A 21,607-nucleotide genomic window follows, 5' to 3' on the forward strand; every position below is an offset into this window, starting at 1 on the left:
ATGTATGTTGTCAGTCCGGGTCAAATTTGATCAGATAATAAAATTAAAACAGTGCTTGGAAATCATCGTGCTGGTATCAGAGAAATAGCGGAGGATCTCAAAATCGACTCAATACATTTTGGTTAATGTTTTGGGTATGAAGCGTGTCAAATTTAGACTCATATCAAAAGACCTTAATCTGACTTCATATTCTAGCATGATTGTAACTGACTGACTGACTTTTCGACAATGTCTGTTTTCAGTTTTCAAAAGTATAAAAATCCACTTCGGGAACGGGCCATGTTCCACTAAAGCCATTAAAAATCATGCTTTGAAGGTAGCGGAGGCCCAGTCGAAGCTGATATGGAAAAATGGATTAAGCATTATCATGCTTGCAGTGGTTCAGGCACCTATTTTGGAGGGTATCCGTGAAAATGTTATATTTTTTGTCAGTCCGGGTCAAATTTGATCAGACGGTAAAATTAGTTTATCTCGACTCTAAATGCTGCTGCTCGAACATACATATATTATTTCTGTGAATTTCAAATATTTATATAATATAAAGACGCTATATTAACCATTTTGTATAAATGAGCGGCATATGTTTATTTGAATTGCATAAGTGGGAGGCAACACTTTTAAATTAAAATTTATAATATCTTTATTTTTTACTCCAATTATATACATACATACCAATTTACTTACAACAAATACGAAAATTTAAGTATCAGGAAATTTCTCCCTCTTTTTAATTTTAAAATATCAAAAAATTTTTTTTTTGTCATCACCATCTTTATGCTCTTTAAAATGATAAAATTTTCTCATACAGGATTTTTACTAAGCTTCTAAATGTCTTCTAACGTTACCAAATTGTCCCACTGTGCGTAGCTCCAATTTTTTCTTCGAGCAATAGTCATAAGTGTTAGTAGATTTTCGACCCACCAAGCGCGTTATTCGGTAGTGTTGTTGGCGCAACCCGCGGCGGAAGCGCTGATAGCGTTATTTACACGACCACACTGTGCTGCTGTCGGATTTGTTGTTGTTGTTTGTCTTTTTGTTGGCTTTGTCTTACAAATTATCTTTTTGTTGTGGATATTAAGTTAATGGGTCGCATTTAGCGCCAGTTTCATGGCCGCATTGCTTACGGCTATGATGATATAAGGCGAGGATGACACTATGCAACATATTAGGGTGGAGCAAAACAAACGGAAAATGCTGTTTTTAAATACATACATATATGCAAAATTTATTCTGGTGTAATTTGAGATGCTTTATTATAGATAACTTAAATTTTTTTTAAATTTTTCAAATTTTTTTTTCAAAAAAATATAATTTTTTTTTAAATTTTTTATTAAAAAAAAAAATATAACTATTTTTTTTTAAAAAAACTATTCAGTTTTTTTTTAAAAAACTATTTAATATTTTATTTTTTTAAAATATATTTTTTTATATTCTTTTTTCAAAAAAATATAATATTTTTTCAAAAAACTATTCAGTTTTTTATTTAAAAAAAAAAATAAATAAAATATAATATTTTTTTTTAAAACTATTTAATTTTTTGTAAATTTTTTTCCAAAAAATATTTTTTTTTTATTTTTTTTCAAAAAATATTTTTTTTTATTTTTTTTCAAAAAATATTTTTTTTTATTTTTTTTCCAAAATTTCCAAAAAGTTTTTTTTTATTTTTTTTCAAAAAAATATTTTTTTTATTTCCTATTTCAAACGAACGATTTAATATATCGAAACCCAAATTTTTTAGTAATTTTCTCATTTTTACTAATTGCGTAAAATTTTATTTTTTTAAAAGCTTTCACGTCTAAAAAACTCAGCAACTGTCTGCAATCTCAAAAATTACTGCTGCCATTTCATATCCGTCATAAGACATTGCATAGTCTATACCCACCCTAAGGCACTACACCACACAGCACGTTATTAGCGGTTAGCATTACAAGTCACGCTCGGAGTTGCGAGTAGCGGACTAAAAGCTAAAGGGATAATATGTAAACACACACGCACACAAATATATTAAAGGATGGTGGCATTAATATAAAGGGTTTCATCATTTCACGCTCGCTACCACTATTTTATGATTCGAGTGGTTGTTATCGCTTTCGTTGAACTGTCGCGCAATTAAGGACGTAATGAGCACGGTAAGCGCTCAAAGGATAAGCAAAAGCATATAGAAAGCAAGTCAACGTGCCGCAATGTGTATGTGTTTCTGTGTGAATTTGTGGTCCTCACCTTGTCGTCTTCACATTTATTTTTGCGTGTGTAGTTATGTGTGTGCCTTTCTGTGTGTAAGAGATGAGCATGTGTGCGTGTGACATGCTGACTTTTAAGCTGAAATTCTTTTCAATGTCAAATCGAAAATTGAACCGTTGTACTTTCTTCAGAATTCCAGCTGAGCGTCTTACATTGTATGTTTGTTTTTTTGTGCTTTTGCTGCTCGTTTATTTCATACGTTTTATTTTAGCCGACTTTGTATGAGTTCATGTCCTGCGCTGGCTTTTATTATTATTTTCATTATTTTTAGTTAGTGAAAATTCCAAGCTGTCTGTGGTATGTGACATAGATAAGTGAAAATCCAAATCACACATACATACATATGCTTCTTTCTTCAAAATAGAGTGGTTTGAAATTAAATTGTATAGTCGTTCGTGGAATTAGAATATAAAATATACGTTTTGGCAAATGCTGATTTTGTTTAGGAAAAAGTTGAGACTAAATCTTTAAAATTATTTGTTCTGTATTTATGCAGACTCTATTCCCAAATAATATTATGTAAGTAACCAATATAACCAATATTACCAGATTCCAAATTCGTGTGAAGTGTGCTTGACAGAAAAAAATTGTTGCTAACCTCATGAATGAAAGTAGTGGAACCGTTCAATTGAAATTACAATAGTTTCTACATTTTCATGGACTGTTAATTGCTGTCAAATATTCACCAGCTGATTCTGGACCAACGTTCTTCTTCTTTATTAGCGTAGACACCGCTTAGGCAGTTATGGCCGAGTTTACAACAGGGCGCCAGTCGTTCTTCCTTTTCCTGTTTGACGCCAATTGGAGATTCCAGTGTAGCTGGGTCCTTCTCCACCTGGTCTTTCCAGCGGAGTGAAAGTCTTCCTATTTCTCTGCTTCGCCCGGTGCGTACTGCGTCGAATACCCTCGGAGCTGGATTGCTTTCATCCATTCGGACGACATGACCTAGCCATCGTAGCCGCTGTCTCTTAATTCGCTCAACTATGTCAATGTCATCGTATATCTCATACAGCTGATCGTTCCATCGACTGCGGTATTCGCCGTTGGCAATGCGCCAAAGATCATAAATCTAAACATTCCAAGGCCGACGCATCAAACGACATCATCGTCCATGCCTCTGTACTATATAGCGGGACGGGGATGATGAGTGACTTGTAGAATTCGGTCTTTATTCGTCGAGAGAGGTCTTTACTTCTTAATTGCCTCTTCAGTCCGAAGTAGCACCTGTTGGCAAGACTTATTCTGTGTTGGATTTCGAGGCTGACTTCGAAATTATGACTGTCAACAGTGACGTTGTTTGGCGCAGATATTTTATTTTCCTTATCCAGTATGAAGAAAGCAGAACTAAAGGCACGGTCGTTAAGTCCAATGATATCAATATCATCGGCATACGCCAGCAGCTGTAGACTCTTATAGAAGATTGCTCACTCTCTATTTAGTTCTGCAGCTCGAATTATTTTCTCCAGAAGTAGGTTGAAGAAGACGCACGATATCGAACGGCTCGGAAAGGTACTTCCCGGTCCTGATAGAGCTTTTATTATTGCCGTTGAGCAATTTACAGAGCCGTATTAGTTTTGCGGGGATACCAAATTCAGAAATAGCGGCAACAAGGCTGCTGCTTTTCATGCTGTCAAAGCAGCTTCAAAATAAGAGGTGATGTGTGTCGATTTTTTTCACGAGTCTTTTCAAAGATTTGTCACATTGTGAAAATCTGGTCGATAGTAGATTTTCCAGTTCTAAAACCACACTGATACGGTCCAATCAGTTTGTTGCCTTATATGCGATATTATGGATGCTTTTCCCACGGTAGTTGGCGCAGATTGTGGGGTTTCCCTTTTTGCGGATTGGGCTGAGCACAATCAAATTCCAATCGTCCGGCATGCTTCGGTCCGACTATATTCTAAAAAGAAGCTGATACATGCACCATATCAGTTTTTCGCCGCCGTATTTGAATAGCTCGGCAGGCAATTTATCGGTTCGCCACTTTGTTGTTCTTCTAATTGCTATTAAACACCTTTATCATGGTCGGGCAATGTCTGCTCCATCGTCATCGATTGGGGAATCGGGTTCGGCTTCTCCTGGTGTTATGCTTTCATTGGCATTCAGCAGGCAGGAGAAGTGTTACTCCATAATTTTTGTATGCTTTGAGCATCAGTCACTAGATCATCTCTGAGGATTCTATAAGAGTCTGCTCCGGTCTTGAAACTTTCTGTTCGCATCTTTTCGTGGAATTTTCGAGCCAGCTTGTCAAACACTTCGTACTCAGGCTTTTCAGTCTTTCTCTTTTTTTTTGTCTGGAAATGCGTCTCGCAACCCTCTTCAACTCTCGGTATCTATGCCATCCCGCACGTGTTGTGGTCGATCGTAACGTTGCGAGGTAGGCAGTCTGCTTTCTCTCCGGAGCTTGAAATTCCGTCCACAGTTCTCTTATAACGAGTTGCTGATGAGTGCTCTCAGACAGCAAGTGTGCAAGTCGAGTAGAAAATCGTTCGACATCGAACCTTCCTTGTGTTTGTTGACGGGCGTTTTTTGCTGCACAGAGGCGGGTGCTTATCTTGGCTGTAACAAGATAGTGGTCCGAGCCGTTGTTTGGGTCTCGAAGCGTATGCACTTCTAGAATACTGGAGACGTGTCTTCCGTTTATCACAGCATGATCGATCTGGTTGGTGGCTTTTATATCCGGAGGCAGCCAGGTAGCTTGGTGAATTTTTCTATTCTGGAATCGAGTACTACAAATACCCATATTTCGGGTCCCGGCTAAGTCGATCAGCCTCAACCCATTTGGGGATGTTTCCTCGTGCAGACTGGATTTACCAACTGTTGTGCCAAAGATACCTTCTTTGCCCACCCTGGCGTTAAAGTCGCCAAGCAGCCTTCAATCTAACGAGGACATCAACCAGCTAGTCAACGGCACCTTCCCAATTAAGGGACCGGACATTCCAGGTGCATGCCCTCAAATCGTAATCCTTAATTGCCATGGTCGTCATCAAAAGGGCGGTCTGTCATCGGAGGCTATTTAAACGTTTTCATTGGTAGTGTTTTTTACATGGCGGGTTGCAACTATCGCAATGAGAGAATAGCCATCCTCAGCGATAGTCAAGCAGCGCTAGAAGCGATCTCTTCTTACGAAATCAAATCGCTATTAGTGCAGGAGTGCAGGGAAAGGCTGAACAGCCTAGCAGAACGTAACCAGGTACACCTAAACTGGGTGCCTCGTCACAGAGGTATAGCCGGTAATGAACTGGCGGATGAGCTAGCCCGCTACGCAGCCTCCACCAAGATGGTGGGACCAGAACCCTTTATTGGGGTAGGTACACATACCATAAAGGAGCTACTTCGCAGGGAAGAAGGAGTGGGCATTGGCGGCAAACCCGTGGTATGAGACATGCCAAATTGCTAATGGGAGGATAGAATCTGAGCAGGTTCAAGGTTATAATAAACCTCCCCAGGAACAAACTCAGGCTACTGGTCGCATGGTATACCGGCCACTGCAAGTTGAATGGGCACCTGTACAACATGGGCCTGTCCTCTTGCATTAACTGCCAGTTCTGCGACTTGGAACCTGAAACCCCGGAGCACCTGCTGATTGACTGCACAGCAGTCTGTAGACGCAGGACTAAGGCCCTCGGAATCAATGTTTCCGGATAGGGATCGCATAGCCTCACTAGCGCCCAGAAGTCTATTAAACTTCATCAATGCGCTGGGGCTAGGTGAGTCTATGTAAGTTAGGAGCGGGCACAATAGACCAAAGGTCGCGGTGCATTCCTCATATTAATCAATCAATCAATACATGGCGGGTCCCAAGCTCAGTGCACAATCCTGTGGGGGCGGGAATGTTTCGCTTTCTCACTTTAGCTCGTCTTCAAACAGATGTTCTTTGGCTGCCCAGAGGATACTTGGTCTAGATCGGAAGTCGTGAGCTGCTTGAGCCATATGTAAAAGAATCGATTCTTTCCACTCGCAAGTGAATGGCGATCAGACAACTTTCCTCACTTGCGCAAACTTCGAACTCTGCGAACTACAGCGACTAATCCTTAATTGAAATGCGACTCCTTTCAGCTCTCAATATTGGCCACTTTATTTAATTTACGCGCAATTTTCTTTCGCGGTTATAGAAATTTATTATATTAAAACTCTATACAAATACATGTGAACATGTATGTATGTATTAAATGCCCTTTCTTATTATATAATTCCCCATACCCTTGTAGATTTCCCCTCAAGCATTTAGTATTTAACTTTTCTCGTGTGTGTCCTGCCAAAGCAGCAGCAATGACTTCTTAAGTGATTTTGCATTATTTCCATGCAACATTTCCACTCACACATATGCAAATGTGTATGTGTGTTCTCTTTGTCTGCGCATAGCATCTTTATAATCGATGATTATTGTTTGTTTGCCTGCCTGCGCGATAATTTATTGTGTGTGCTTGGCTTATTGTGTGGCATTTGTCAATGTTGCGTATACGCCACCGCCACCGATTTGTACAGCAAAATGCCTCTTAGCATATGCATACATACACAGACACATGCTAATATATATTTTATTGCCGTTGTGCGTGTTATCAATTCGTTTTTACGCTTGTCATTGCGCGTTAATAGAGAATTAATTGATTCCGTTAGTTCGCGTGCGGCAAGCAGTTAAGCGTCTTATGTTCGGTGGCGATAAATGCGCATGTGTGTGTAAATATGTTTGTGCGCCGAGCTAACATATGTTTGTGGGTGTGTTGCAACATTTCAATAATGCATTAAATGACCTCTGAGTGTCGTAATAAATTTCATTAAATTATTCCTTTTCGAATTGGGTATCCTGCTCATGTCCTGTGAGTGGAAAATATAATTGCGCAGTTGGGATGAAGACTTGAAATATATTATGTGTGGGTTGATGGAGACAAAAACATTGATGATTGTGTAAATTCTGTTGTTGTATTGCTTTTTAAATACCTGTGCCCAAGAAACTAGTCTAAACTATGAGGACTCACTTTGAGCGGTTGAAATCAAAGACTCTGTTCACTGGGATGAGCTGGTCAAGAATCGCATTGTAACCTGCTAAGATTTCGTCTTTGACATGCAATTTAATATAACACATATTAGGCTCTAAATTCGTGCAAATGCGTAGTGTCAAGTAAGGCTGGTGTAGAGCCTTTATGGAGTAAAAAAAATGAAGTATGACTGTATTTTGGTATCATTGCAGCGATCCTAACAAATTTATAAGTCGAATTGCTTAAAATACTGTAAACAATGATTCTTAGTTATTTAATACTCGAAGTAATATTCTTCCATCTGTAAATAATCAAATATACCATCTGATCAAAATTGAACCGGACTGACAAAAAAAGAACTTAATTTTCACGTAATCTAATACAAGTCTTTATTTTCAAAGTATCAAACATGACAACGCTTATTCCAACTTCACATTCTCTTCTGATAAGCCTTAGCTATAATAGCCTAAATTGCCTTCAGCGAATTGGTTTTTTTCGATTTCGGCTCATTATTAGCTCGTTGGAGAGTTTAGACGTTTATATTTATAAACCCACGTTTGCCTTTGATTAATGTAGAGCCCTCAGCTTTGTTGTCAAGCATCTTTTTAACGATCTCTACTCGACGCCAAAGCGTTCTTGCAAAAGTTTGAAGTCTTTTGGTACGAGTCCAGCCTTGACACGCTGTATACCCAAAGTATGTTTAGTCGCCAAAAGTTGCGTTAAGATCCACAGCTACCACTCTGATGCCAACTCGACGATTTACAAGCTATTTCGTTTAATATTTTCGATGTTATGACTCTCACATGAGTCTCACAAGTTTTTGATGACTTCACGATTTTCCTTGAATACTTTGTGTCATTCAAATAATTATGTCTGTGCCAAAGTAGACACCCAAAAGTATTTCTTCAACAGATTAAAAAATTTTTATATATAGTATAATTAGTTTATGTAAGAGAAAACACGATCTACTATCATAGCAACAGCGAACTCAAGCCTTGCACTATTCAGTAATCGATCAAGAAAGACAGTGACTAATACTAAGTATATACGACTTAGTACGGAGTGGATTAATTTGAGCTCATGTGTAGAGGAAAGCATAAGAGTTCTCAAAGATTTTTGTGTTCATATATATATATAGGTATTTATACTTATGTAAAGATATACATAGGTATATAAATATGTACATATGTATGTATCGAGTACTTCACAATGTTATGATTCTCTCCGCTCTATTTGTTGTTGTTCATTAACCTATAAAACAATAGTTTTAATGCTTTTGCTTTGGAACGAATTGCTGGGAAATCTCTTACATCGTATGGCAAATGGGAAAATCCAGTATTGAGAATACAAAGCCGGAAATTCTTGAAGTATATTAAAATATGGTTTTTTTGCACATACCTATTTGTACGAGTATATATAATAAAAAAAAAAACAATATGAAAAGTTAGATATAGTTTTATATTCTTGCAATATATTGATACAGAGTATAATAGGTTTGTTAAACTTACGGTTGTTTTATCACCTAAAACTAATCGAGGAAATAAGATTATATACATACCTAGTGACAAAAAAGTACCCGGAAATTGTAAACAAAAACCCAAAACATTTTAAATATTCTTCAATATTTATTTTGTGGCCTTCAATGTTAGCCACAACATACATATGTAATACACTTGTGCTAACGATTTTTCAGTCCTCGAAACACCCTTTATAAGCAAAATTTGCTTTATCTCTTCGATCGATTGAAAACTGGTTCTTCGGAGAGCAAATTCAGTTTGGGGAAAAAGAAAAAATTACAGAGAGCTAAATCCGGTAAATACGGCGGTTGATCGATGGTATTTATTGGGTTTTTGGACCAAAGAGACCTGTTTACCGTACTCTTTTTGAGAAAAATTCAGCTTTATCGGGACGAGTCGAGCAAGAACGCGTTTTATACCCAAAATATCCACCAATATCATTAGAACGGACTCACGAGAGATATCGAGCTCTCTCGACATCTTTCTAACGCCTGCCTGACGGTTTTCAAGCACAATATCTTCCACTTTTTTAATATTTTCATCGGTTGACAAGGTCGAAGGTCGCCTAGAACGAGGAAAGTCGTCAAAGATCTCTCGACCGTCTTTGAGGGCTTTGTACCACTCGTAGGCTTATATTTTTGATAAAACTTAATCGCCGTAAGCCTTTTCCAACATACACAATGAATCCGCACACGAAATTTAGTAAGAAAAACAAAATTTGAGACAAATCCTTTGTTCGATATTTATATACATACATATATAGGATTAGGAGGACGAGCCGAGTGAAATGTGGTTCGGTCCACTTCGCCTAACTTGAGTAATTCTTGAGATATCTTCATGAAACCTGGTACATATTTTCCTTGGCACCATAATAATGCAAAGAAACGAATTAATGAGACGCTCCTCGGGATGGCTAAATGTAAACAAAGAATTAATGACCTCATCAAATATAAAAAAAGGGTCGTTGACACTGAGTGTAAACAAAGGTTGTTGTCTTAGATAAATGTGAACACGATTTGGGGTCTTTGCTAAATGTAAACAAAGGGTTAATAACCTCATCAAATGTAAGCAAAAGAGTCATTGACCCTAAATGTAAACAAAAGTAGTTGATCTGTGAATGAAGGTTGTGGTCTTGGCTAAATGAAGATAAAAGTTTCGTTGATCTCATAAAAATGTAGACACAGCTGTCACACAAACTGACCCATCAAAGCTTTTTCTGTGTATACCATCAGTGAGAAGACTTATCAAAGAAAAAAGCCCATCGATTTAAAAAAAATTATTTTAAGGTTAGAATTTTTGTTTGAAATGATTTAATGAAGTTTGATTGAATGATTTTTCGATATTAAGTCCAAATAAGGAAAAAAAATAAATATTTTTAATGTAAAAATAGAGTGTGTTTGGACACTCAAAAGTTAATTAATTTCGTGAAAGAAAATCATTCTTATAAAAAATAAAAGTGAAACACCAAAATTAAAATTTAATTAACTTAAATTAAATTTGTTTCATACATTTTGAATTTACAAAAAAATTGTAGATCCTTTTATTACCGGAACATTTTTTATTTCATTTTTTTCCATAGTACTTTCCAATAAACTACCCTAACTCTTACATTACCCGAACTCACATCGCACTTTAATTATTTTTCCTTTTTTTATATTCTCTACCTTTAAAACTATAAACTTTGAGCTGCTTTGGAATGATTCATCAAAGCTTATCTCATCTAATCACATTTATGGGGATGGCATATAGATCTGAGAAACTATCCAAGTCTTTTACGATGCAGCATTTTCTCTGTAAGCTCTAAAGAATAGGCTACATTTGTTTCGACCTTTCACTGATTGAACTGTCCAACCGCACAAGTCAACTTCGCACTAATTCTTTTCCGGTTATTTTTATATATATACATATATGCATTTACTCCATCTTTTTACTCCCATAACTTCTTCTGCCCGCCCAGAATTCCCGTTTAAAATGCTTTCTTTCCATAATCACAAATTTTACAACTTCGGTAGTTTCAACTGAACTTTACGCTCTCGTTAAAATTTATGCATTTCCAAAGTTCATTGGTTTTTTGTGACCAAAACTGGTGAACCGTCATTCAATGAATTGGCCAAAGTTGCCACTGAGTGACAGCAGTAAATATTACCTTCACCTTTTCGGTTGCTTGGCTAATTACTTATGCAAGCAAACCTGTGTATGTATGTATGTGTGTGTGTAGTTGCGATTATAACTGAAGCCCTAAATTATTTGCAAATGGGAGAATGTCAACTTCGTAAAAATTTTAAGTATTTCAGCGATGGCCTATGCACAGTGGGATGGAAAGTTAAAATACTAAATAATCTATATATTTTTTACTAGAGGCTAGGATCGAACAGAAAAACATAGAAAACATAATAAAAGTAGCTTTATAGCCAATTTTTTGGTAAGGAGGCTTGTTACTTCTAGTCTAAGCTCTAAAAGATTCTTTATAAGGGATTACATTAGAATCAGTTCCAAGATAAATGTGATAATATCCCAGAACTGAAGTGTTTTCATCCATTCGGATGACATGACCTTTACTGTATAAGAGAATATAAACAAGTTTTGACATATGATATAGCTTCAGCTGATATCAGGTGTACAAAATGACATAACATCTCACTTTGCCAGTTCTTTCGTCTTCTCTCTCACTGATGTTCTGAGTGTGTGAGTTCTTACATTTTCTCTTGCACATCACTGAGTATACAGTCTTCCGTCTCAGCTACCAAATCAGTTGTCTTTGAAATAGTATCACTTTTATTTAAGTTCTGTCCCACTGTGCGCTGAGTATAGATTTACTGCGCTACTAAACTAAATTTGAGAAGAAACTAAATTTGACTTCCAAGCAAAAGTCTTAAAATTTTTTAATTTTTAGTTATTTTTATCATTGACTTAACTTTGACTGTTGGGTGTCGTTGCCACCAACTGCAAGAGTGTCAATTTGCGCGGTGACTTCCGGGCTTAGTTCTTTGTTTTCGAACTCTTTCTCAAGCTTGTACGAACTTTATATTTGCAATTTTTTGTTTTCATATTTTGTTAAGTATTTTGCATCAAAAAGTGATAAAGAATGAAAAAAGCAGATTTTAAATAAAGTATCAGAAGCAAGAAAGTAAACTAAAAAAAATTGAAGAATGATTTTGTTTAAAATTTTGATTTTAAATGACATCACGACTTCGGAATCGTTGAAAATGTTGCAAAAGTGTTTTGGTGATTTGCCTAAAACACTTAAAACTTAATTCCCATTACAGTCGGTTCTAAGTTACTGGAATTAGCTCGGATTTTATCTTGCTAAGAACAGTAGATTTGTCCAACCAACTATTTTAATGACGATAATATCAAAAAAGCTAAACAAACAGTGCTTAAATATTGGCATCAGGGAGAAAGTACAGGATCTACACATCTTTTATAGATCAACTCAACACTTACAGGTATAAGTTTTGGGTATAAACTATGTCAATGTTGTCGCATTTCTCATACGACTCATCCATCGTTCCATGGACTGCGGTATTCGCCGTTACCAATGCGAAAAGAACCATAAATCTTCCACAGAAACTTTCTCTTGAAAACTCGTAACGCCGAATAATCAGATGTTGTCAGCGTTCATCCCTCTGCACTATAAAGTAGGACGGGAATAATGAGAGAGGACTTTACTTACTGTTTACATCTGTTGGTAGGAGTTATTCTGCGTTGGATTTCGAGTCAGACGTTGTTGTTGGCGTTGGCGTTCCAAGATCGAAATTACGACTTCGAAAATATGACTCTCAAGAGGTTGGAGCCAAGTCGCAGGTGTGACGACTGTTTGTTTGACTGTTGTTCGATGATAGGAGATATTTCGTTTACTACCATCGGCGTACGCCAGCAGTTCCCGATCCAGACACAGTTTTTGGTATTGCTCAACGTCAGTTTACCTAGCCGTCTTCGCTTTGCAGGGATAACAAATTCAGACATGGTGGCATAGAGGCAGTTTCTTTTCGTGCTGTCCAAGGCGGCTTTAAAATCGACGAAGAAGTGGTGTATGTCGATCTTCCTTTTACGGGTCTGTTTTAAGATTTAGATTTTTAAGATTTGTCGCATGGTAATCACCTGGTCGATTGTAAATTTTCCAGGTTTAAAGCCACACTGATAAGGTCCAATAAGTTTGTTAACGGTTGGATTTAATCTTTCACACAATACGCTCGATAGAACCTTATATGTGATGTTGAGGAGGCTTACCAATTGGTAGTTGGCGTTGGTCTCCCTTTCTGGGTTCTCCCTTTGGGCAGAGCACACTTCAATTCCAATCGTTGTGCATGATTTCGTCCGACCATATTCCACAAAGAAGCTGATGCATGCTCGGCCGGCAATTCATCGGCACTCTTCGCTTTGTTGTTCGAAGAATTAGGTTCTAAAATATTGAAAGCCAGTATATAAAATATATTTTTTCTTCATCTATTCACCTTAAGATAAATATCTCGGATAATAAGTAATATATCATACTGAAACTAGAAAACCTTATCACCTTGTCATTCTGTTTTGTAAATCTTTGTGTCTTTTTCTTTGTCTAATTCCGCTCGAACTTAGCATTCCTTACTTATGTATTTTTATACTCTCGCAACAATGCTAACGAGAGTATTATAGTTTTGTTCACATAACGGTTGTTTGTAAGTCCTAAAACTAAAAGAGTCAGATATAGGGTTATATATACCAAAGTGATCAGGGCGACGAGTAGAGTCGAAATCCGGATGTCTGTCTGTCCGTCCGTCTGTCCGTCCGTCTGTCCGTCCGTCCGTCCGTCCGTGCAAGCTGTAACTTGAGTAAAAATTGAGATATCATGATGAAACTTGGTACACGTATTCCTTGGCTCCATAAGAAGGTTAAGTTCGAAGATGGGCAAAATCGGCCCACTGCCACGCCCACAAAATTGCGGAAACCGAAAACCTATAAAGTGTCATAACTAAGCCATAAATAAAGATATTAAAGTGAAATTTGGCACAAAGGATCGCATTAGGGAGGGACATATTTGGAAGTAATTTTTTTGGAAAAGTGGGCGTGGCCCCGCCCCCTACTAAGTTTTTTGTACATATCTCGGAAACTATTATAGCTATGTCAACCAAACTCTACAGAGTCGTTTTCTTCAGGTATTTCCATATACAGTTCAAAAATGGAAGAAATCGGATAATAACCACGCCCACCTCCCATACAAAGGTTATGTTCAAAATCACTAAAAGTGCGTTAACCGACTAACAAAAAACGTCAGAAACACTAAATTTTACGGAAGAAGTGGCAGAAGGAAGCTGCCCCCAGGCTTTTTTTAAAAATTGAAAATGGGCGTGGCGCCGCCCACTTATGGACCAAGAAGCATATCTCAGGAGCTACTTGACCGATTTCAATGAAATTCGGTATATAATGTTTTCTTAACACCCTGATGACATGTACGAAATATGGGTGAAATCGGTTCACAACCACGCCTTTTTCCAATATAACGCTATTTTGAATTCCATCTGATGCCTTCTCTGTATAATACGAGTATAAACATTAGGAACCAATGATGATAGCGGAATAAAACTTTACACAAATACGGTATTTGAAAAATATGTAAATGACGGATAATGAAATCTCGATTATCACTTTACCATGCGAGAGTATAAAATGTTCGGTGACACCCGAACTTAGCCCTTCCTTACTTGTTTTAATTACTTTTTTAATTAATTTGCATAGGTGTTTCTGCTCATGGAACTTAAGTGGATCCCCGTAGCTACAAGCGGCCTATTGACTCAAATACTAACTCATTTGAGCATACATATGTTGTTCGGTTTGTTTTTCCACCTTTTTATTTACTATGTAGACAGCATAAACATATTTACTTTTGCTATAGCTTGGAGCCTCATGGTTTCTTTTGAAGCTTAGCTTCTGCCTACCACTTAACAGCTTGTAAATATGGGCCTTGAGCACAGTTGACATTTGCAAGAATTGGCATATGAATTTCGACTTTGTTGTGTCTTTGCCTATACCTTAGAGGATCCACGAGGTACGAATTCATTAGTTCTACTCTGTCCTCTATTTGAATTTTATTTGTTAAGCTAATCCAGTCGCGTTAGTTTCTTATATAATTAATTGTATACAGTTTTCTGTAGACATGTACTTACCTTTATGAGAAATACAGGGTGCGTTGTTTTTTATAACGTATGCTTATATCGAATAACCTTGATTAAAAAATCTTTGTATATACATATATCTTTTTTTTGAACATTCTGTGGGATATAGCGGTGTCTTCGGTGCTCATGTTTTCTTTAAGATAGTCAATATATCGAGAATTGTCGGGTTATACCTTATTTTCAAATCCCTCCACAACAAATGGTCAAGGAGAGTCAAATCAGCTGATCTGTGTGGCCAGGAAATGTCGCCTATCTTTGTCACCAGACGCTTGTAAAATTTTTGTTGCAGAAAAGATTTAGCTTTTTAAGCAGTTTGTCATGTCTCGTCGTCTTCCTGAAGCCAGTAATGGTGTAGACCTTTTTCACGCATTTGTGGGTGGACATAACGAACCCACATCCGTGGAATTCGATTTTTTTCTCGACTGTTTCGTTGCACTGGAAAAAATATAATATGTACCAATGAAGGTTTTTGGCGCAAATCTCGATCCAAATAGTCATATAATGCCGTTTCATGAATCTCGAACGAAATTTCTGCTGCACTCCATAATTTATGGCACACCCTGTATCTAATTAATAGCAGTGATATCGCTTATTTTTGTTTAGCATTTTATTCACCTACAAGCCCGTTTCATTTGGCAGACTTCATGTCGGCGCTGCCGTCTCTAGTCATTGTTTATGTTTGTGACGTTGTCAGCCGGCGACATAATTGAAATTCTAGCTTCGGCGTCCTGCATACTGAACACTAGCCGGTACTTAAGTACAGTATTTAGCAGACGAATGCATATAATATAAATATCAGCAAATCTTTGCATCTGCATATTGCGGAACATCCACATGTACCAGATATATATACATTTACATATGTACCTGTCATTCGAAACATATGTACAAGTCTGTATATCCAACAGTTAGTTAGCATTTCTCAATCCAGTGTCAATAGTACATTTTAATTTGTTATTCCTAACATCGGCGTTGGCTATAAATAATTCAAGCGTTGCCTTGTAAATTGATCATTTACAAGTTGCTTTGGCATTTTTTGTTTAAGGCGCTGCCTTAAAATGCGTCCAGCCAGTTGGGAATGTTCGACGCGTCCTCAGATCTGTGGCGAATACCTGCACATACACGAAGCTGTATATTCAAGTAATCACGTGTGTACACTTTCTATTGCTATTCATGATGCTGTCGGTGCGATTGAGTGCTCTTTGAAAGGGCCCTCGTCCCAAATGGCTGTCAAGGGCTTATTAAGATAATTACAAGTGAATAGTGATAGACATAAAAATGTTTTTTATTGCATACAAAAATCTGTTAATGTTAGACCTTTCCAATAGAAAAGGCATTGGTATGAAAATTTAGAGCAAATAGCGCTATGCTGAAATATACTGGAGGCTCATAATATCCAAACTATTGCCAGATCTAATTTACTTTTTATCACTTTTTTCAAGAGGAAAGTTTGTTGATTTTAAGAACTTAAAATTAAAGTTCGAATCTGGCCCAACTCCTTCAAATCAATAATTCTTGTTGAGAAAACAAAATTTTGGAATAACTGCTGATCTGTTAAGTTGTCTGAGCCTTGTTGTGGCGTAATAGGCCCTTTCGCCCTAAAGTGCTGTACCATTTCGGCTTAGAAGTCCGACATTTCAGGCTTTGAAAAATATTCGGAGGAGGGCCGATACTGATCCAACTTGTTGAGATTGTTTAAGTCATTACCGATAGTTATGTAGATAGAATTAACGATATTACTAATAGAATATACTGTGAAAAAAGCGTTTCAATGGGTATCAAAAGAGAAGATCAGATCATATACTGCTTGATTCATTTTTTATGCCCTTCCTTGGGAGTATCTTCTTAAGAGCACCATACAGTGGCATAAAGACGGCTCGAAAACAGGAGGTGGAATTGGAGCTGGGATAACTGTCAGTGCCTTTGAGCAGGTTTGTAAGCACTTTTCAAGCTGAGGTCTGTGCCGTTAGCCGGTGTACAGAAATTATCCTAGAGAAGAACTATCAGTTGAAAAGCGTTGTCATTTTCAGTCAAGCGGTCGGTTGAAATCAAATCAACAATGTTCCTGAGGTGCATAAAAACGCTTAATAGGGTGCCACGAAAAGTCATGTCAATAGAAATGAGCTTGTCGATCTTCTGATGAAAGAGCTGCGGCAACCATGCCAATATGAGCGGAACCGTTCTTCGCTGTGGATTTCCCCACGCATTACTTGAGGAGCTTAGGAAAGAGGAAAGGATTGTGGAAATCACCACTGGTAACAAATGTTCGGGCTTCGCCAGGAGAGGCTGTTTCTGGGTGAGTTCTATGTAAAATCTTGCAAGAAACTAATCGCTTTGCCAGGAACGATTAGAGCAGTTAGTGGAATTTTAAACAGGTCACTGCAGGCTAAGATGTCCTCTGCGGATAAGGATCACAGGAGGATTCAGTCATGTGTAGAAGTTCATGCAAGTGAAAAATATTCTCTGAGTGCCATTCACTTGGGATAGGCCAGAAGCGATCCTTTCACATATGGCTCACGCAACGCATGACTTCCGGTCTTAGACCGAGTATCTTCTGGGTAGCCAAAAAATATCCGTTTGACGGAAAGCTAAAGTGGGAAGGCGGAACATCCCTCCCCAGGGTTGTGCCCTGGGTTTAGGACCCCTAAAGAAAGGAAGAAAACAGCTTCGGATGAGAGACCCCTCTTTTGTGACGACTACTGCAAACGCATTAAGAATTACAATTTAAGGGCATGTACCTGGAATGTTCGGTCCTTAAATTGGAAAGGTGCCGCTGCCCAGCTGTTTGACTTCTTCGTAAGAGTAAAGTCTGACATCACCGCCGTCCAAGAAGTGCGATGAACGGGACAAGGACTGAGACGAGTAGGTCCTTGTGGCATTTACTATATTTCAAAGTGGAAGTCGTAGATAATTTCGTTCTTGGTGCCATCATTAACACCAACAACAACGTCAGTATAGAAATCCAACGTAGAATATATCTTGCCAACAGTGACTAGGTCATGTCGTCCGAATGAATAAAGAAACTTCAGTTAAAACCGACCGAGATTAACCCAGGACCTTTTACTATACTAAGCCTCTTTGATTGAACTGGAGTTGAAGGAAGTGTTGTGATGTGAGACCATCGTTGTCAATTTTTGCATTACATATGCTTGTGTGAAGTTTCGTAGATAGTGAGTTCCCAGATAGCTTCCGGTTTAATTGTACTGGAGAGAAAGATGTGCACCTTGCACCGCCTGCCATCGTTTGCCTTTGATAAAATTTATATGAGAAAGCCCTTGGTACATTCGAGAGAACTTTCCTCTGCAAGATCTTTGGAGCCGTCCGAGTTATCGAAGAAGATGGAACCACGAACTGTATGAGCTCTACGGCGACATGAATAGTTAAGCGCATAAAAATAAATGTTGTTGTTGTTGTAGTAGCGGCAGAAAACTGCCGAGTTGACAGTATTTGGCCGGATAAATATCTGGTTCCGTTTCGGTTGCTTAGAACCGACTGTCGTGGGAATCACATAAAAATATAAATATATATAACATAGTCTATATCGTTCGAATGAAAGATGATGATCCAGCGAAAATCTGCTTCGTTTAGAGACCAAAGGATAGACAACGGAAGCAGCGGCGCCCACGCATCGAATGAAAAAAGGCATAGCCACCTGTCTGCACTTGGAATGTACAACCCTCGGTTGTAGTGCCAAGGAAGAAGAAAATGGACAATTTAGCTAAGCAGGGTTTCTGAATTTAGTGATACTATATTCCTTTTTGTTACGGATCTCCGATACTTCATGGTTGCGTTGACTTGCGACCTAACCTTAACGAAATTTCGTCTTTCTAAGCGCTAAATGGGAGTCTGCGGAAGTTTATGAGCTCCTGACTTGTCTTAAGAATACAAATACGAAATAGAATGGGTTTATTTCGTTTAAGCGAAGAAGCTTCGTAGTATTGTTATCGACTGTAGACCATGGAAACCGAAAACCGTACTGTCCAACAAGTGCAATTCGAAACAATGGAAATCAGCCTAAACTTCGCTAACATAACAAAAATCGCCTTCGTGCTTCCCCGTTGAACTCCTACAACTCTAAGCAGTACCGAAACTCCCACTATTTTCTACTTTTTTCCTGTAAATTCTCTCGGTTATTAAGTTTATTTAAATATTCCTGTGCGCCCCGCGCCAAGCAGGAGACAGTCGAGAGTCAGCGACTTCTCGGGCACATTGAAGTGTGCCAAATGCGATGCACGTCTCGCAGGCAACTTCTTGAATTATTATTTTTTTGTTATTGTTGCTCGTATTATTGCGCCAAGCGTTGTTATTGCAGTGTGATGATGGCATCGCTGTTGCCGCCGCTGCTGCTGTTGTTGTTGCTGTTGCTATTTCTATTACTGCTTGTGCTGCAATAAATCGGCAGCAACACGTAAAGTCGATTGTGTGTACACAAATTGCAAAATCGTGCTCGACGACTGGCGCTGCTCAAACGACAAGCGCGTGCATGTGTGTGTGTGTGTATGGGTGTGCGCGCTAATCCATGCGGCATGATGCATGTACGAGGCGCTGTGTCGCGCTGTGGCGTGTTGTGCGCTGGGGTACCGCGCCGCCTTGGGTCGGCACCAAATGTCGGCGATTGCCGTTGCTGCCGCCGAGCGCTTGTTGTGCAGCTGTTGCTTTACGCGGCAACAGCTTCGAATGCGACTAGCTGGCGATTTACGCTTGCCATTTGTGCGGCTAGCGCGCCGAATGAGCGCCTGCAATTGAGTGAGCGGCACTGAGTTGAGTGCTACTAAGTTGAGAAACATTGAGATGAGCGTTGATGAGTTGAAAAACATTGAGTTGAGTTGCCTTGTGTAGAGCGCGTCAGCGCCAACCAGCTGTTTCGTGTTATTCACTGGTTTGGCGCTCGTGTGCTACACCGAACGCGCGCTCTCACTCAGCGCGTGTCTTTCATTAGAGTCAGTCGCTCTCAGTGAGTGACTCTGTCCGCGCTGTGCTGTGGGGTAACACCATTCGCGCCACACACGTGGCTCCATCGCGCTCAACACCGCGTTGAGTGAGTGCGCGAGCGAGCCAACAATACAGAAGCCGCGTTATACACACACACACTTTTGCGCTGATGTTGCTGCGGTATATGTGTGTGTGTGGGCGCTGCGCTTGTGTTGGCGCTGCGCTGTATTGTGAATTTTGCTTGATGCGATTTGAGCCAATTTCGTATTGGCAGTTTTGTTTATGCCGTCGTCACAAACGTCGCGTACCGCCCGAAGCGTTCGAAGTGCTACACAGAGCAGCGTCAGCAGCAGCTTGTAGTGCAAATAGCAAAAATTGCCGTCGCAGTAAACAAAAAATCACAAATTATTAAAATTTTCGCCGAGCAGCCAGTGCACTGCTTGAGCGCATCGTCGGCGCCAAAAGCAATAAATTAATAAACACAACTAATTTTGACTAATTAAAGGGTGTTATATTTGCAAAGCGGCCATGTGAAGTCATTACTATTGCTTTTTACGGCAAATCTTGTATAAATATTTTGTCTACACAAGCAAAAAATGCTTACGAGCCGTAAAAAAATTCTTTGACTGTCTGATTTTTTTTTAAAGCTTTGCACTTTTTTCACCATTTTTTTTTCGTCTGCTATAATTTCTGTTATCGCGGTAGCAACTGTTGCTCGTCGTTGTCGGTATAAACGTTCGTTGTTGCTGACGCGCGCGCTTTTTCTATGGCTAACTGATGCTCGGCGCTTTTCGGTGGGCTGACAAAAAATGTCTAAAACAGCAGAAAATCACAAAGCGCTGTGAAAAAATTGAAATGACAAAGTGCTGGGCTTAAGCGTATGAAGGTAAAAATTTGTGTGTGGAAATGTGTTTGTGACAAGACGCAAAATGAAATCAAAGCAAATTTATGGAAATGTAATATTTGAAAAAAAAAAAATAAAAAATAATAAAAGAACATCGAAAAACAGTGAAAAATAATGAGTAATAACAAATTTCAAACTGAAAAAAATAACAAAAATAATTTGCGCGCAAATGTCAATAAAAAGTGGTTTAAATAAAGTGAACAGCATGAGTGTAAAAAAACAAACAAACAAAAAAAAAATAAAAAATATAACAACAGTATTTTGTCTAAAATAGAAATTTAATCAAAAAGCAAAAAAAAAATACAACAACAACATTTTTTCTAAAATACAAATGGAATTGTTGCAAAAACTAGAACAACATATTTTCTAAAATACAAATTTAACTGAAGCATTGGAAAAATGCAAAAACAATTTTTTTTTATAAAAATCATACGAATTTGACCCACCTAAAATGTTGACTTTTATATAAAAGGGGGCATCATTTATGAAAATAATAAAAAATATTATTAAATTAAGAAATTCGCAAAATTGCAGTTAATAACTGTTTCATAGCCAAAACAACGCCAAACAACTTGCTACAAATACACCCAGCTAAACAAAAGCACTTTGCTGAAAATGTTAACAACAAATTGAAAATCACAAAAAAGTGGAAATTTTTTTTTCATATTTATTTTCTATAAATTTGTGCTAATTTTAAAAACTCAGCGCGGCGTAAAAAACCGTCGGCGTTTCTGGCTGTTGTTGGGATTTATGGTTTTGTGAATGGAATTTTTGTGATTAAAATTAGTAACGTTTGATATGCAGCTGTTTTACATTAATTAACGGTAAAAATATTAAAAAGTATATGTACAAATAATATAAATTTATTTCAAGATTAAAAAA

General features: G+C 38.1%; 1 protein-coding gene across 4 annotated transcripts in view; it reads left to right on the plus strand.

The window, feature by feature from the left end:
• The window catches only part of LOC126759686 (protein scalloped), a 334,443-nt gene that overhangs the window by 19,788 nt on the left and 293,048 nt on the right, over nucleotides 1-21,607 (plus strand). For 2 of the 4 annotated variants that reach the window (XM_050474697.1, XM_050474698.1), the window contains exon 1: nucleotides 20,112-20,707. The exons of 1 other annotated variant lie outside the window; for it this stretch is intronic. The gene's annotated coding sequence lies outside the window, so the exon portion shown is untranslated. Of the gene's footprint in view, nucleotides 1-20,111; nucleotides 21,550-21,607 lie in introns of those variants that run through there. One more of the 4 variants, XM_050474696.1, reaches the window with a different exon arrangement.

The sequence above is a fragment of the Bactrocera neohumeralis genome, chromosome 5, assembly GCF_024586455.1.
Source record: "Bactrocera neohumeralis isolate Rockhampton chromosome 5, APGP_CSIRO_Bneo_wtdbg2-racon-allhic-juicebox.fasta_v2, whole genome shotgun sequence".
Classification (NCBI taxonomy): Eukaryota; Metazoa; Arthropoda; class Insecta; order Diptera; family Tephritidae; genus Bactrocera; species Bactrocera neohumeralis.